The 18,023-nt window shown below is 50.3% G+C and overlaps 1 long non-coding RNA gene across 2 annotated transcripts; it reads right to left on the minus strand.

The window, feature by feature from the left end:
• Nucleotides 1–391: 391 nt before the first annotated feature.
• On the minus strand, nt 392–7,507 carry LOC138846745 (uncharacterized). 2 transcript variants are annotated; one of them, XR_016225009.1, is made up of 4 exons: nt 6,225–7,507; nt 3,209–3,425; nt 2,176–2,321; nt 392–1,555 (listed from the first exon to the last, which is right to left on the minus strand). It is a non-coding gene; the product is annotated as an uncharacterized LOC138846745 (long non-coding RNA). The 2 variants fall into 2 exon arrangements; XR_016225008.1 differs by having other exon boundaries at nt 392–2,321; nt 6,225–7,502.
• Between the last annotated feature and the right edge of the window lie 10,516 nt (nt 7,508–18,023).

The following is an 18,023-nucleotide window of genomic DNA, read 5'->3' on the forward strand; positions in this document are numbered from 1 at the left end:
TTAGTGTTCACACGCATGCATTGTGATGTGTGTGCTTGTCTAACATATGTATACATCTCTGTTAGTGTTGCTATTGTATATCTTCATGTGTACCTTCACCTGTGTGTACTATGTAAGTGTGTGAGGGTTAAGTGTGAGTGTGTGTACCTTTATGAAATTTATGTTTGTGTATACCCACTTGCATCAAATACTATGCACATGTATGTGTGTGTGTTAGATGTGCACTGTGGTGTGTCCATTTGTGTGGCTCAGGCCTATTCAAGTGTGGGCTAGGGTATGTGACATATGTGTGCCTTTGTTCATGTTTGTGGGATTTTGTTGGATGGGCAGGGAGATTTCAAATAGCATTTATATGTGTGTGTAATGACAAGGAACTAAACCAACTGCCCTCTTTTTAAAAGATTTATTCATTTATTTGAAAGTCGGAGTTACACAGGGAGAGGAGAGGCAGAGAGAGAGGGAGAGAGGTCTTCCATCTGATGGCTCACTCCCCACTGGCCACAACAGCCAGAGCTGTGTCAATCTGAAGCCAGGAGCCAGGAGCTTCCTCCATGACTCCCATGCGGGTGCAGGGGCCCAAAGACTTGGGCCATCTTCCACTGCTTTCCCAGGCCACAGCAGAGAGCTGGATCAGAAGTAGAGCAGCCAGGTCTTGAACCAGCACCCATATGGAATGCCGGTGCTTCAGGCCAGGGTGTAAAACCCGCTGTGCCACAGCACCGGCCCCACAAACTGTCCGTAGAACTTTCCTCCCAATTGAACACCTCACTCCGGCAGCGTGCTGTCTGCACTCTCTGAAGAGCTCAGAGGAAACCCTTTGACTCCCATGTTGAGACCACTACTCTGTGTTTCTCTGTCCTGCACAACAGTTACATTCACTGGATTGTGTGGGGGCATCGTAAGCCCCCAGACCCACCGTTAACTATTTGTTTGTTTTGTGTAGAAGCTCTGAGTCTAAAGTGCACTTTAGTATTTATTTCTATCACCACACAGTCTTACTTCCTCTGCTATTTGACCATTTCATCTCTAATGATTGACTTTCTTAGGAAAACACAGGTGTCAACTATCCTCTGAAATAATCTGTTTTCTTTATGACCATTTTCTTGGCTTCAGCAGATTCTTTTGAAGTAAAACTTGTCAGCTTATCTTCCTAAAGCTTATTTATGCCCGCCTTTACTTTAAACTCTGTATTCCTTTGCAAAAATGCCAGAGGAACCTTCACAAGCTCTGTTTTCTTAGAAAGAGTTGATTACTTGCTTTTGAGGTTTGTCTTGAAATGGTGTTCTCTGATCTTAGTGCCTGATATGTAGTCATTTTTCATGTTTTCCCACCTAGCATTTTCTTTTTATTTATTTATTTTTTGAAAGAGTTACACAGAGAGAGAAGGAGAGGCAGAGAGAGAGGCAGAGGTCGTCCATCCACTGGTTCATTCCCCAGTTGGCTGCAATGGCTGGAGCTGCATCAATCTGAAGCCAGGAGCCAGGAGCTTCTTCTGAGTCTCCCACTCAGAAGTGGGTGCAGGGCCCCAAAGACTTGGACCATCTTCTACTGCTTTCTAAGGCCATAGCAAAGAGCTGGATTGGAAGTGGAGCAGCCTGGACTCAAACCGTCACCCATATGGGATGCCAGCACTGCTGGCAGCAGCTTTACCTGCTAAACCACAATGCCAGCACCCCCACCTAACATTTTCTAACTTCACAGAATTCTGAGAGAGCAATGACTTTGCAAGCAGGGTAGCCCAAGATCAAACCAGGGGCCAAGCCAAATCACTTGGTCTTTACAGTAGTGGCTTTGGCTTTTTGTTTTTGGCTATAGCCTGCTCACTAAGTTATATAGTATGTTACCCATAAACTCCTATTAATTTTCATTTAACTTTTATGAAGGAAATGTTTTAAAAACAGTTTCTCAGACAACTTATAGTGGGAAGATGTTAATGTATGGTGGAATGAGAAGGCCATGCCAAGATGGCCGCTGGCAAGCGAGCGTCAGTTACTCAGGAGTGGCTTCAGAAACTCCCTGGGAAACCCCCTGGGAAACCCCCTGGCAACAGAGCTTGACTGGCAACAGGCTGTGATTGGATGGCTTTGGATACTTCCTGGCAACAGGCTGTGATTGGTTAGGGCATAAACCACCCCTTAACCAGATTGGCTTTCTTGGCTATTTAAGCTGCTGTACCAACTGAAATAGACGAGTCTATGGGCTGCTCGCCTCTGGCCTGCTTTCACCCGACTCCCGGGGTCTGTGTGGTGACTCCACGCCTCTTGCCCCCACCATGCTCCTCCTCTCAGAATGAATCCACAGCAACAAATGTAGTTGATTTCCTGCATAAGAATCAGAAAATATTAATTCTACATTATTCAAAATGGAGAACTTTGGTCGGCGCCGTGGCTCAATAGGCTAATCCTCCGCCTTGAGGCGCCGGCACACCAAGTTCTAGTCCGGTCGGGGCGCCGGATTCTGTCCCGGTTGCCCCTCTTCCAGGCCAGCTCTCTGCTGTGGCCCGGGAGTGCAGTGGAGGACGGCCCAAGTCCTTGGGCCCTGCACCCCATGGGAGATCAGGATAAGCACCTGGCTCCTGCCATCAGATCAGCGCAGTGCACCGGCCGCAGCACGCCGGCCACGGCAGCCATTGGAGAGTGAACCAACGGCAAAAGGAAGACCTTTCTCTCTGTCTCTCTCTCTCTCTCACTGTCCACTCTGCCTGTCAAAAAAAAAGGAGAACTTTATGCTTCAAAAGAACACTAAAGCTACTGACTTAAAAATATGAGGGGGTCTTCAAAAATTCATAGAAAGTGCATATTTTGAAAAAATTATGCATGGAGTTGAAACATTTTTGCATCAAAATAAACATATCTTAATTCTATTTTTCCACAATTTTTGAAGCCCTCTTGTATACAGACTCTATAAATATTTCTATCAACACTTTTTATCCTACATAATGTTCAGTACTTGTTGACATCACAAGAAACAAGATTTGGGTGAGAAGACACTGCTCAAATAACAGAATCTTCAAAAAATTCCAAAGATTTTCAAATTATATCACTCCAAAGAAGAAAAGACATTTAAGCTATTTTGTAATTATATTCAATAAAAACACAAGCTATTGCTTTGGAAGATTATGTTCATCAGTTGACAGTATCAAAACTGAGTCAGCGTAGGCATTTGGTTCAGTGGCTACGCTGCCTCTTGGGACACCTGCATTGCATACCAGAGTGCCTGGGTTGAAGTCTTGTCTCTGCTCCTAATTCCAGCTTCCAGCTAATGCAGACTCTCAGAAGGGATCCAATACTTGGGTGTGGGAGACCTGGATTGAACTTCCAGCTCCTGGCTTTGGCCTGGCCCAAGCCCGTCTGTTGCAGGCGCTTGGTGCATGAACCAGTGCATGAGAGTTCTGTCTGTCAGTCTCGCTGCCTCTCAAAAAAAATCTGAAAAACCACATAAAAACAGAAGCAAAATCAAGAGTTGGAAATGTGAATTGATCAAGAGGACACTTTCACAACAACTTGATTTGTTTTTCCTGATCCATGGTTATTCTCTCCATTCTTCCCATCCCCATTCAAGCTATGTCAGTGAACACTTCCCCCACTGTGAGACTAATCCATCCTTGATCCCATTCCCTTCTTATGCTACTTTTTACCCTATAGTTAATCTGGCAGTGAGATCTCACCTATCTGAAATATGGATTTTCAGAACTCAGTTCAAGTTCACTGATGCCTAAATCAAGTTCTTGTATACAGTTTTATACTCTGAAGATAAACACAATAATAATTCTCTACCCTATACTTATATGGTTATAAGTCCTTAGGGTAACCAAAAAAACTAGAATATCTATAAATTTTAATTATCTAACTTAGCTGCTTATGTAGTACTCAAATGTGAAAACAAGCCAAATACATAAATCTTAAAAAAAGAAATTATGATAACAGTTGTCATGAGGGAAAAGCTAATTAGAAAATAGGCTCTGAAGGCCAGTGCTGTGGTGTAGCAGGTAAAGCTGCTGCCTGCAGTGCCAGAATCCCATATGGGCTCCGGTTCAAGTTCCAGCTGCTCCACTTCCGATCCAGCTCTCTGCTGTGGCCTGGGAAAGCACTGGAGGATGGCCCAAGTCCTTGGGCCCCTGTACCCACATGGGAGATCCAGAATAAGCTTCTGTCTCCTGGCTTCAGATCAGCGCAGCTCCAGCCATTGTGGCCAACTGGGGAGTGAACCAGTTGGATGGAAGACCTCTCTCTCTCTCTCTCTCTCTCTCTCTCTGCCTTTCAAATAAATAAATAAATCTTTTAAAAACAGGAATATCAGAATGTGCATCTATAAACAGCTAAAATCTTTTTTTAAAGATTTATTTATTTATTTGAAAGAGTTACACAGAGAGGGAAGGAGGCAGAGACAGAGAGGTCTTCCATTTGCATCTTCTACTGCTTTCCTAGGCTGTAGCAGAGAGCTGGATTGAAGTGGAGCAGCCAGGTCTCGAACCGGCGCCTATATGGGATGTTGGCACTACAGGCAGCGGTTTTACCCACTATGCCACTGCACCTGGCCCATTGCTAAAATCTTTTAAAAGAAACAGTAGCAATTGCAATAAGAACTTTCATTCATCCCTGTCCCACCCTCCCTGTAGATCTGAGAAGGAAATTGCTTTTGAAAACAATCATGTCAACACCATGCAAGAGAAAAAGAGCGCATCCAACTTTATTTAACACAGTAAGCCCACCAAGTCCAGTGCAGTCACCTGCCAAACCCATCAACCTTGTAGGATGTCACTATGCAGACATGGTAGAGTAATACTGGAAGCCACACAGGGAACATCAAGTTAGTGTCAGAGATCAGACATCACACCATATTACAGGTCATCATGTGGACCTAAAAATCAGTATTACAGGTCACTGTCCAGGCCTCATACTAGTTTCAGTGGCCATTGTGTGGATATCTTTTTTTTTTTTTTTTTTTTTTTTTTTTTTGGACAGGCAGAGTTAGACAGTGAGAGACAGAGAGACAGAGAGAAAGGTCTTCCTTCCGTTGGTTCACCCTCCAAATGGCCACTACGGCCAGCGCTGCGCTGATCCGAAGCCAGGAGCCAGGCACTTCCTCCTGGTCTCCCATGCAGGTGCAGGGCCCAAGGACTTGGGCCATCCTCCACTGCCTTCCCGGGCCACAGCAGAGAGCTGGACTGGAAGAGGAGCAACCAGAACTAGTACCCAGCGCCCCAACCGGGACTAGAACCCGGAGTGCCGGCACCACAGGTGGAGGGTTAGGCTAGTGAGCCACGGCGCCGGCCATGGATATCTTATTGGTAGATATCTTGTGCTTTAGGTGGAATTTCTCCCTTCGTCCCCCCAGACCTTTCTGTGTCCAGCACTCTGAAGACCTGTCAGCCAGAGATGGGAAACATTTTAGAGTGCAGATCTGAGATTTCACACTTGCTGGGCCCTGGCGCACTTCTCACACCCTTGATGGCTACAGTCAGAAAAGGCAGGTTCGCGCGCCCTCTGGTGGCTTCTAGGACTCGGCACAGGACTCGCGGCCTTTCACCACCGACTACATCTCCCAGTGGTCCCCACGGGCGTCTTGCGTCAGAGGACCGCGTCTCCCAGAACACCTCACGGGCTCTGGACTCAGACTGCATTTCCCAAGGTCCCGTGGACCCCCCGCCTCAGACTCCATCTCCCAGAGCCCCGTGGGTGTCCAACTTCCGAGGTCTCCATCTCACGGAGGGCCCTGCGGGGGTGCCCTCTTTGAGGAGCCCGTCTTCCAGAGCACTCTGTGCAAATCCCTAAGACCCCATCTCTGAGAGTCCCATGGGCGCCTCAGACTCGAACTCCCAGAGCCAGCGAGCGACACGCCTCAAGGGACTCCATCTCCCAGTGGTCCCTGCGGGTGTCACGCATCAGAGGACCGCGTCTCCCAGAACACCTCACGGGCTCTGGACTCAGACTCCATTTCCCAGGATCCCGTGGGCCCCCGCCTCAGACTCCACCTCCCAGAGCCCCGTGGGCGCCCGCCTCGGACTCCACCTCCCAGAGCCCCGTGCGCGCCCGCCTCGGACTCCACCTCGCAGAGCCCCGTGGGTGTCCAGCTTCCTAGGACTCTGTCTCACGAAGGGCCCTGCAGGAGTGCCGTATTTGATGACCCCGTATCTCAGAGCCTCCTGGGCGTGCCCTGCAGGCCCCGTCTCCCAGAGGACCGCGGGCGCCCGCATCTGACTTTCCCAGAGCCCAGCGACCTACCAGCTTCAAAGGGCTCCATCTCCCAGTGGTCCCAGAGGGCCTCACACGTCAGAGGACTGCATCTCCCAGAACGCACCGTGCGCGCTTGCCCAGACTCTCACACCCTTAATGGCTGCTATCAGAAAAGGCGAGATCGCGCGCCCTCTGATGGCTTCTAGGATTCAGCGCAGGATCCACGGGCATTCGCCGCAGACTCCATCATCCCAGAGCCCCAGATTCCCAGTGGTCGCTGCGGCCATCGCGCCGCGTCTTCCAGACCTCCGCGCGGGCGCCGCCCTCTGACGCCATCTCCCAGAGCCCAGCCAGCGACAACCTCAAGGACTCCATTTCCCAGGGATCCCCGCGGGACTCCTACGTCAGAGGACTGCATCTCCCAGAATGCGCCGTGGCCTCTCGCTTCAGACTCCGCTTCTCCCAGAACACCTCGCGGGCGCTCATCTCGGACTCTATTTCCCAGGGTCCTGTGAGCGCCCGCCTCAGACTCCATCTCCCAGAGGCCCGTGGGTGTCAGCTTCCTAGGACTCTGTCTCACGGAGGGCCCTGATGGGGTGCCCTCTTTGAGGACCCCAGCTTCCAGAGCCCCCTGAGCATGTTCCCCTCTGAATCCCACCTGCGAAAGCCCCTGACTCCAACTACCAGAGCCAGTGAGCGACAAGCCTTAGAGGACTCCGTCTCCCAGGGGTCCCTGCGGGCATCATACGTCAGAGGACCGCGTCTCCCAGAATGCACTGTGGTCTCTCGCTTCAGACTCCATCTCCTAGAGGTCCCCGCATGCGCTGTGTGTCAGAGGACCGCGTCTCCCAGAACTCCACGCGGGCGCCCCCCCCAACCCGCCCTCTGACGCCATCTCCCAGAGCCCAGCGAGCAACAAGCCTCAGAGGACTCCATCTCCCAGGGGTCCCCGCGGGCATCATACGTCAGAGGACCGCGTCTTCCAGATCGCACTGTGGAAACTGGCCCAGCGGCGAAGATGCTTGGCTGAGACACCTGCATGCAACCCATGTTGGAGAGCCTGAGTTCAAGTCCTGGCTCCACTCCTGATTCCATCTTCCTGCTGTGCAGGCCTGGGAGGCAGCAAGTGAGGACTTGAGTTCCTGGATCCCTGGTACCCAAGGGGAGCACTGGACTTGGTCCCCAGATCCTGCTTCGGCCTGCCCAGCCCTGAGTGTTGCAGGCATCTGGGGAGTGAGCCACTGAGTGCGAGCTTTGTCTCTCTGTATATTTCCTGCCTTTCAAATAAATGAATAAACAAATTTCGAAACATCACAATCACAACTTTCTCCTTTATTTTATTCTACCACAAACTTCAAAATATAAACAACATAAAGCTTACCATGTCAAACATTTTCAAGTCTACACGTCTGCATGCTGGGCATTAAGAGCATCCACAGTGCTGTGCAATCATCACCGCTGTCAGCGCCACGACTTTCTCGTCTGCCCACGCTGGGATTCATCTCTAGTAAACGCTGTTTCCCCCTTCCTCTCCTCTGACACCTGGCCACTGCCATCTTCCCTCATGTTTCTGTAAATGCAACTACTTTATGTACTACATACACGTGGGATCATACAGTACTCATTTTTTAGGGTCTGGCATATCAGGCTCAGCATAGTGTCCTCGAGGTTCAGCCATGCTGCCACATGGGTCAGAATCGCCTTCTTTTCAAAAAGCTGATTAACATCCTATTGCATGTGTAGACCACACTTTGCTAACCCTCTCATCTGTCAATGGATCCTCAAGTTGCTTGCACTTTTTTGCTACTGTTTATAATACCTCTGTGCCTGCACAAGTATCTGTTTAGGCCATGCCAAAGCCAGAAGCCAGGAATTCAATCCAGGTCTCCCACGTGGGTGGCAGGGACTCACCTACTTGAGCCATCACTGCTGCCTCTCAGGGAGCACATTAGCAGGAAGCTAGAACTGGGAGTGGAGCTGGACCCAAACCCAGGCTCTGATATGGGATGTGGACATCACAAGAGATTGCTTAACTTCTATGCCAATACCAGTACATACAGTTTGGAATTTCTTCTGGAATAACCTAAGATGAATTGAACTCTTTTGGCTGTTTTCAACAGAATCTACTGTACACCAATATTATGCATACCACATAGCATTGAAGCCAACTCATTTCTCTGGTCAGGGCCCCACCGATCTTCACATAGAGTGCAGCAAATACACATCGGATTAAACAGAATGGAATCAAAGTGCATGGAAATCACACAAGGTAACCTTGGACAATCTACGAATTTCTAAGCCTCATTAACAAAGTATGACTTTTAAACAATTTGAAGTCATCCCACGTCCCCAGTAATTAGCCCTTTTCCTGCCCCCATATGTCCCTCATGTCTTTTTTTTTTTTTTTGAAGAGTTAGAAAGAGAAAGGTCTTCCTTCCATCGGTTCACCCCCAAATGGCCGCTACAGCCAGAGCTGTGCCGATCCAAAGCCAGGAGCTAGGTGCTTCTCCTGGTCTCCCATGTAGGTGTAGGGCCCAAGGACTTGGGCCATCCTCCACTGCACTCCCAGGCCACAGCAGAGAGCTGGACTGGAAGAGGAGCAATCCGGACTATATCCTGGTGCCCATATGGGATGCTGGCACTGCAGGTGGAGGATTAACCAAATGAACCACAGTGTCAGCCCCCCCCCCCATGTCTTTTGTGATATGGACTTGAGGGATTTCACAGTCCTTGTCACCTGTGTTGGTTTGGGGTTCCACAGAGGCAGATGCAGAGCCAAGAATCCATGGGCAAGCACTATTAGAAGGACTGAGGAACCTGGATGGAAAAGAAGTGGATACAGGGAAGAAAGCCCACCCAATAACCCTGCATTAAGTCATCTACCTCAGTGAATGGACAGAGCTTTCCACTGTGGGGAGGAAATTCTACAACATGACACAGCTCACACTACATAAGTACCCCAATCGAGGGGTCAAAGAGGACACAGCCCATAGCTCTCCATCAAGGATGGCATTGATGGGTCCTGATTCCTGGTCCATTCTGACACCACACAGTGGACAAAGCACATTCCACCTTGTGCTGACCTTTGGCAGACAGGATGGTAGGCGTGTAATGAAGAGACGTTCCAGGGGCTGGGAGACTGGAGAGGCCCTGCTACTCCAACCTGCCTGAAGACTCAATTCTTCAAATCCTTCTCAAAAGTCAAACCTCATTTTAAATATATACATACTTATGTTAATTTTCATTTATTGAGAGAGACACATGGAGATAAACAGAGACAGAGACAGAGAGACAGAGATCTTCCATCTGCTGGTTGATCAACAAATGCCTACAATAGCCATGGCTGAAGCCAGGATCCAGAAACTCAAACCAGGTTTCCCATGAGGGAAACAGAGACCCAAATACCAGGGTTATCACCTTTTTTTTTTTTTGACAGGCAGAGTAGACAGTGAGATAGAGAGACAGAGAGAAAGGTCTTCCTTTTGCCGTTGGTTCACCCCACAATGGTTGCTGTGGCCTGCATGCTGCGCTGATCCAAAGCCAGGAGCCAGGTGCTTATCCTGGTCTCCCATGCGGATGCAGGGCCCAAGGATTTGGGCCATCCTCCACTGCACTCCTGGGCCACAGCAGAGAGCTGGACTGGAAGAGGAGCAACTGGGACAAAACTGGTGCCCCAACTGGGACTAAAACCCGGTGTACCATTGCTGCAGGCAGAGGATTAGCCTATTGAGCTGCGGCACCAGCCTAGGGTTATCACCTTCTGCCTCCCAGGGTGAACATTATCAGAAAGCTTAAATCCGAAGTGGAGCCAGGATTTTAAACCCAACACTCTGATGTGGGATGTGGGAATCCCAAGGAGTATTTTATGTATCTGAAAGACAGAGCATCAGTGAAAGGCAGAGGAAGGGAGATGGGGGGGATAGAGATCTCTATCTTCCATCACTAGTTCACTAAATGGCAGCAACAGACAGCTCTGGGCCAGTCAAAGCTCAGGAGCCAAGAACTCAATCCTGGTTGTGCACATGGATGGCAGAGGCCTGACCCCTGTGCCACAATGCCCCCTGCCCCAAGCATCATTTTACCACTGCACCGAACACCTGCCCCTAAATTATTGTCTGAACATATTCCACAAGTGTGTAACTGCCATTTTGAAAAAAATCTTATAAAGCCTCAGGAAAAATTAACCTCTATCGTATTCTATTGTAATAATTATTGTGGTGGAATGAGGTGAAAAGTTCATGCCAAGATAGCCACCGAGGTGAAAAGGTCATGCCAAGACGGCCGCTGACAACAGAAACTGCCTGGCAACAGGCTGTGATTGGATGGCTTTGGAAACCACGTGACAACAGAGGAAACCACATGACAACAGAGCCTGACTGATGGCAGGCCTTGATTGGATGGTTTCAGAAACTGCCTGGCGACAAGAGCCTGACTGGCAACAGGCTGTGATTGGATGGCTTTGGAAACTGCCTGGCAACAGGCTGTGACTGGTTGGGGCATAGACCGCCCCTTGACTGGATTGGCTGGTTTTGGCTATATAAGCTGTTGTACTAACTCAAATAAACGAGTCTGCGGGCTGCTCACCTCAAGCCTGCTTTCACCCGACTCCCGGGGTCTGTGTGGTGACTCTGCACCTCTTGCCCCCACCACGCTCCTCCTCTCAGAAACGAATCCACTGCAACATTGTTGAGAAATCAACTGTAACAAATTATTATATGTTTTACAACCCTGGAGTGAATATCAAAATTCCAGTTAGGAGAAATAAAAGTCAAACAAAAGAAGGAAAGAAAAGAAAAAATGCAACTTCACACAGAAAGAAGCAGTGGTTTAGAATTCTTCTAGCCTATATACTTATGGGGATCATATGGAACAAAACACATTACAAATGTAAGTGGCTCATGTGAAAATGAGGATCAATGGAACAAACCAGATTATAAATCTAGGTGGCTCCTTTGAAAGTGAAAATCACATCTTTATTGGTATGGAAGTAGGAGAGCAAAGTTAGGATTGATGAGTCACTGCCAGTTTGTCAGTTTATGTACATTCCATAAAAACATCATGTCTCTTCCTTCATAAAATACAGTAAATGCAAAGCAAATACCAGTGGGGACCACACATGCATGCTTGGTGGCTCACAGTATGTACAGTAGCCAGCCAAAGCCATGGAAAATCCAACTGGGGATCAGGCAAGGACAATCAGAGACTCACAGACTGCCCAGGCATGTGAAGTGGCTTCCCAGGCCCCTAGAAATCTGACAAGGAACACTCAAGGGAGATTGGTGGATCAGTGGAAGCCTGAGCATGCACAGCCACCACCCAAGCCACAGAAAAGCTAACTGGGGACCATGAATGTTCTTTGGTGGCTCTCAGGCTGCCCACACACGGTAGCTGATCCAAGCCACTTCAAATACAACTAGGACCATGCCTACACACTTGGTAGCTCAAAGGTGGCCCAATCACTGGCAGTGGCCAGCCAAAGCCGTTTCAAATACAACTGGGACCATGCATATACATTTGGTGGCTCAAAGGCAGCCCAATCATGGGCAGTGGCACCCTAAGCCATTACAAATGCAACTAGGACCTGCAAATGTAAGCTGGGGGGCTCAAAGGCCACCACACATGTGTAGTGGGCAGCCCAAGCCACCGCAAATCCAACTGGGGCCTGCTCACATGCATTTGCTGGCCAAACATCAGTCCAAGAATGTGCTGTCATCTCCCATGCCATTCCAAGTGCAAATGGGAATCTCGCAGGTGCATTTGGTGGCTCAGCAGCAGCCCAAGCAAACTGCCCAAGCCATTGCAACTCCAACTGTGGACTGCATGTGTACATTTTAGGGCACAAAGTCTGACACGCATGTGCCGTGGCTGCCCAAAGCCCTTGGGAATCCAACTGGGAACCACACATGCACAGTTGGCAGCTCAAAGGCAGCCCATGCATGGGCAGTGGTCAGATGGAACCATTGCAAGTACAACAGGGGACACTACGTGTGCATTTTGTGGCTCACAGGGAGCCCACACATGGGCAGACGCTGTCCAAGTCTTTGCTAACCCAACTGTGGGCAGCAAATGTGCCTTTGTTGCTCAAAGGCTGCCCATGCAAGCACAGTGGCTGCTCCAAGTCATTGCAACTCCAACTGGGGAGTGTGCATGCTGGTTTGGTGGCTCACAGGAGGCCCACACATGTTCAGCCATGGCCCAAGCCACTGCAAATACAAACGAGGACTATACATGTGCATTTGGTGGCTGATAAGCTGCCCACACATGTGCGGTTGGCGCCCAAGCCATTGTAAATGCAACTGGGACCAAGCGTGCAATGTGGCTGCTCAGAGACTGCTCACACATGTGCCCACATGTGCTTGTCCAAGGCACACAAGTCCAACTGGGGACCATGCGTACTGGTCTTCTAGCTCAAATGTGGCCCGAGGGTCACTGTTATCACCCAGCCATTGAAAATACAACTGGGATTATGCATGCATCTTTGCTGGCTCATAAGCTGTCCACACACACACTGTGGCCTCCCAAGCCATTACAAATCCAAATAGGAACCAGGCATAAGTGTTTGGTGGCTCACTGACAGGCTGAGTATGTGCAGTCACTGCCCAAAACATTACACATCTAACTGGGGACCACATATGCACCTTTGGTGGCTCACAAGCTGCCCATGAACGGGCAGTAGATGCCCAGGCCACTGCAAACCCAACAGGTGACAGTGCATGCATTGTTGGTGGCTCACAGGATGCCCACACATGCACAGTGGATGGCCCAATCATTACAAATAAACCCGGTGACCAAGAATGCAGGTTTGGCAGCTCAAATGTGGCCTCAGCATTGCAATTTCTGCCCAAGCCATTGCAAATCCAACTGGGATTGTGCATGCATGTTTGGTGGCTCACAGGCTGTCCACACAGGTGCCCACACAGGTGCCCACATAGGTGTAGTGGCTGCCCAAGCCATTGCAAATCCAACTGGGACTATGCATGCATGCTTGCTGCCCACACAGGTGTCCGCACAGGTGGAGTGGCTGCCCAAGCCACTGCAAATGCAACAGTGGACCACATATGCAAGTACAGTAACTCAAAGTAGGCCTGAGCATGGCCACTCATAGCGCAAGCCATTCAAATACAACTGGGGACCATGCATGCACACGTGGGGGCTCACGGGCAGCTCATGGATGTGTAGTGACTGGCCCAAGCCATTGCAAATCCAACTGGGGACCAGTCATGCAAATTTGATGGCTCAATGGAGACCCGAGCATGCAGAGTGACTGGACTACTGGTGTCCTGTGCACATGAAGTGGCTGCCCCCACCAGAAGACACCGCCTATGACATTACAAATGCAGCAGGTGACAGCTCATGCATATTTGGTGGCTCACAGGGAGTCCACACATGTACAGTCATCATCCAAACAATTGTAAATACAACTGGGAACCACAAATGTGTATCTGGTTGCTCACGGGCTGCCCAAGAATGCACAGTGGCTGGCCAAAGTCATTGCAAGTCCAGTGGGACTGTGCACGCATCTTTGTTGGCTCACAGATGGCCCATGAATATTCGGAAAGCTCCCAAGACACTGAAAAGCCAACTGGGATCCACTCAGGTGTGCTTTGTGGTACAAAGATAATCTGAGCATGAGTAATCACCACCCAAGGACTTGCAAATCCAAATGGGGACTGTGTATAGGCGATTGGTGGCTCACAGGCAGCTCACTGATGTGCAGCTGACCCAATCCATGGCAAATCCAACTAGAGCAAGTCCAATGAGGGCCACCAGATTCAAAGTGGCCATCCCCATCTGCAGACCATGGATGAGCCACTGCAAATCCAACTGGAGCCGAAACATGCCCATTAGATGGCACCCGGGCAACCCAAGCATGCATAGTGACCAGCCAAATGGCAGCCTACCCTTGAGCAGTGGCTGTTCCCACCACAGGACCATGCATGAGCCATTAAAAATCCAACTGGGGACCACACATGCTCATTTGATGGCTCTCAGACAGCTGACACATGTGCAGCGGCTAGCCCAAGCCACTGCAATTTCAACTAGGGGGGCCGGCACTGTGGCACAGCATGTAAAGCCACCTCCTACAGTGCCAGCATCCCACATGGGCACCGGTTCAAGTCCCAGCTGCTCCACTTCCAGTCCAGCTCTCTGCTAGGGCCTGAGAAAGCAGTAAAAGATGACCAAGTCCTTGGGCCCCTGCACCCACGTGGGAGACCTGGAAGAAGCTCCTGGCTCCTGGCTTTGGATCAGCACAGCTCTGGCTGTTACAGCCATCTGGGGAGTGAACCAGCAGATGGAAAACCTCTCTCTGTCTCTCTCCTCTCTCTGTATAACTCTGACTTTCAAATAAATAAATAAATAAATAAATAAATATTTCAAAAAAATTTTCAAATGGAGACTGCACATGAGGTTTTGGTGGTTCAAAGGTGGTCCCAGAATCGGCAGTCTCTGCCCAGGCCATTGTAAATCCAAGTAGGGGGAGCCAGCACTGTGGCATAGTAGGTAAAGCCCCTGCAGCGCTGGCATCCCATATGGGCACTGGTTCGAGTCCTGGCTGCTCCACTTCCAATCCAGTTCTCTGCTGTGGCCTGGGAAGGCAGTAGAAGATGGCCCAAGTCCTTGGGCCCCTGCACCCATGTGGGAGACCAAAAGAAACTCCTGGCTCCTGCCTTCAGATTGGCACAGCTCCAGCCATTGCAGTCACTTGGGGAATGAACCAGCAGATGGAAGATCTCTCTGTCTGTCTGTCTGTCTCTCTCTCTCTCTGTCTCTGCCTTGCTGTAATTCTGCCTTTCAAGTAAATAAATAAATCTTTTTAAAAATCCAAATAGGGGGCCGGCGCCGCGGCTCACTAGGCTAATCCTCCGCCTAGCGGCGCCGGCACACCGGGTTCTAGTCCCGGTCGGGGCGCCGGATTCTGTCCCGGTTGTCCCTCTTCCAAGCCAGCCCTCTGCTGTGGCCAGGGAGTGCAGTGGAGGATGGCCCAGGTGCTTGGGCCCTGCACTCCATGGGAGACCAGGAAAAGCACCTGGCTCCTGGCTCCTGCCATCGGATCAGCACGGTGCGCCGGCCGCAGCGCGCCGGCCGCGGCGGCCATTGGAGGGTGAACCAACGGCAAAAGGAAGACCTTTCTCTCTGTCTCTCTCTCTCACTGTCCACTCTGCCTGTCAAAAAAAAAAAATCCAAATAGGATCTGTACATGTGAATTTGGTGGCTCACTGGCAGCCCAAGCATGTGCAGTGGCCAGCCCCAGGCATTGCAAATCCAACTGGCAACCATGCACAAGTGTTTGTTGTCTCAAAGATGGCTGCAACATGGGCAGTGACTGGCCAAAACCATTTCAAACCCAACTGGGGACTGAACATGCATATTTGGTGGCTCGTAGGAGAAGGACCAAGCATGCTCAGATGCTGCCCAAGCCATTCCATATCCAACTGGGAACCATACATTTGTGTTTGGTGGCTCACAGACAGCCCAAGCAAAGGCAGTGGCTGGCCTAAGCCATTGAAAACCCAACAGGGGACCATGAATGCGGGCTTGGTGGCTCAAATGTGGCCCAAGCATCACACTCGCCACCCAAGCCATTGGAAAACCAACTGGGAACAGCACATGTGGGTTTGGTGACTCACAGGCTGCCTGTGCATGTGCAGTTACCACCCACGCATTGCAAATTCAACTGGGCCCATGCCCATTCAACTGGGCATATTTAACCCACAAGCCCAAGCCATTGCAAATCCAGCTGGAGGCCAGGCATGCAAATTTGGTCACTCACTCGGGACCACACCATGCAGTGACCAGAGTAATGGTGGCCTGTGCAAGTCAAGTGGCTGTCCCCACCAGGAGCCTCTGCCTATGCTTCGCTAATCCAACAGGAGACTGCACATGCACATTTGGCGGCATGGGTAACAATCGGCCGGGGCACCCACAGTGACACTCCTAACTGCAGCCTACATGCACAGTGGCCACATCCATGAGAGGAAGGTGCATGCATCATTGTAAATCCAATAGGGACTGAACATGTACATTTGGTGGCTCACAGGTGGCCCACCCATGTGCAGTGGCCAAGCCAATCCATTGCAAATCCACCTGGGGCCAAATGAGAGCCAGCACATTCAAAGTGGAGATCCCACCTGCAGACTACCCACGAGCCACTGTGAATCCAACTGGGGACAATACATGCCCATGTGGCTGCTCACAGGTGACCCAGCATGCACAGTGATCAGCCTAATGGCAGCCTGCACATGTGCAGTGGCCGTCCTCACCACAGGCCCCTGCATGACACATGGCAAATCCAACTGGGAAACACACATGCTCACTTGGTGGCCCACCTGGGAACCAAGCACACACAGTGACCAGCCTAACAGCAACCTGCACGTGATAAGGGGCCATCCCCACCAGAAGACCTTACAAGGCGCAGTGCAAATCCAACAGGAGATTGTGCATATGCATCTGGTGACTCACAGGCAGCCCACGCATGTGTAGTCGACACCAAGCCATTGCAAATCCAGCTGGGGACCCAGCATGCACTTTTGGTGGCTCATATGTGGCCCAAGAATGTGCACTGATATTCCTAATTCTGGCCAGCAATGCCCAGTAGCTGGCTCCATCAGAGCAAGGCCCACACATAATTGGAAATCCAACTTGGGACAGGACTTGCGTGTGGTTCACAGGCAGCCAAAGCATGGGCAGTATGTATATAAAGATAATTGAAAATGAATCTTGATGAAGAATGGGATGAGAGAAGGAGTGGGAGATGGGATGGTTGCAGGTGGGAGGGTGGTTATGGGGGGAAACAGCTGCTATAATCCAAAAGTTGTACTTGGTAAATTTATATTTATTACATAAAAGTTAAAAAATAACATGCTTAGGAATAAATTTGACGTTGGGATGGGGCCAGCACTGTGGTACAGCGGGTTAAAGCCCTGGCCTGAAGCGCCAGCATGCCATATGGGCGCTGGTTCTAGTCCCAGCTGCCCCTCTTCCAATCCAGCTCTCTGCTGTGGCCGGGGAAAGCAGTGGAAAATGGCCCAAGTCCTTGAGCCCCTGTATCTGCATGGGAGACCCAGAAGAAGCTCCTGGTTCCTGGCTTCAGATTGGCACAGTTCCAGCCATTGCGGCCATCTGGGAAGTGAACCAGCTGGTGGAAGATCGATCTCTCTCTCTCTCTCTCTCTGTCTCTACCTCTCTCTGTAACTCTGTCTTTCAAATAAATAAAATAAACCTTGAAAAAAATTTGACGTTGGGGCAAGACTCACACACTGAAGATTATGTTATTACTGAATGATATTAAGGAAAACCAAAATAAATGTGAAGACACATCATCCTCACCCAACAGAACACTTAGAACTGTTTGTGGCCCCACAAAGCAAACCAAGCTGCAGTTTCAACGCGATTTTTATCACAGTCTCAAAGATCAGGGGCCACAGATGGGGGAATTATCCCAACATTCACAGGGAATTTCCAGGGATACTACCTACACGACCAAAGCATCCTGGAGAAACATAAACTAAGGAGATTCACTCTTGCCACTTTCAAATCTCAACACACAACAATGATTCTCAAAGTGACGCGGGCAGACCGGACCCCACGCAGGAGGAGAAAACCCCCGTGCAGGCACCTGGGGCCTTTGCCACTATTCCCGAGTACCAGACGGGCGCGCCCTGGCGGCCACGGGGCGCGGCACAGGAGCTCGCGCGCTCTGCAGCGCCTGGGCGCCCCCTGGCGGCAGTCCCCCTGATCCCGCAATTCGGGGCTCTGGTCATTCCAAGCCCTGACTGGAGGGAGATTCAGCTGGAGACAGAGCCCACCCCCCGGGGCCGTGACAGGAATGGATGGAGATAAGGAGTC

Source organism: Oryctolagus cuniculus, chromosome 18 (assembly GCF_051225735.1).
Source record: "Oryctolagus cuniculus isolate XC-2025 breed Fujian yellow rabbit chromosome 18, ASM5122573v1, whole genome shotgun sequence".
In the NCBI taxonomy this organism is placed as follows: Eukaryota; Metazoa; Chordata; class Mammalia; order Lagomorpha; family Leporidae; genus Oryctolagus; species Oryctolagus cuniculus.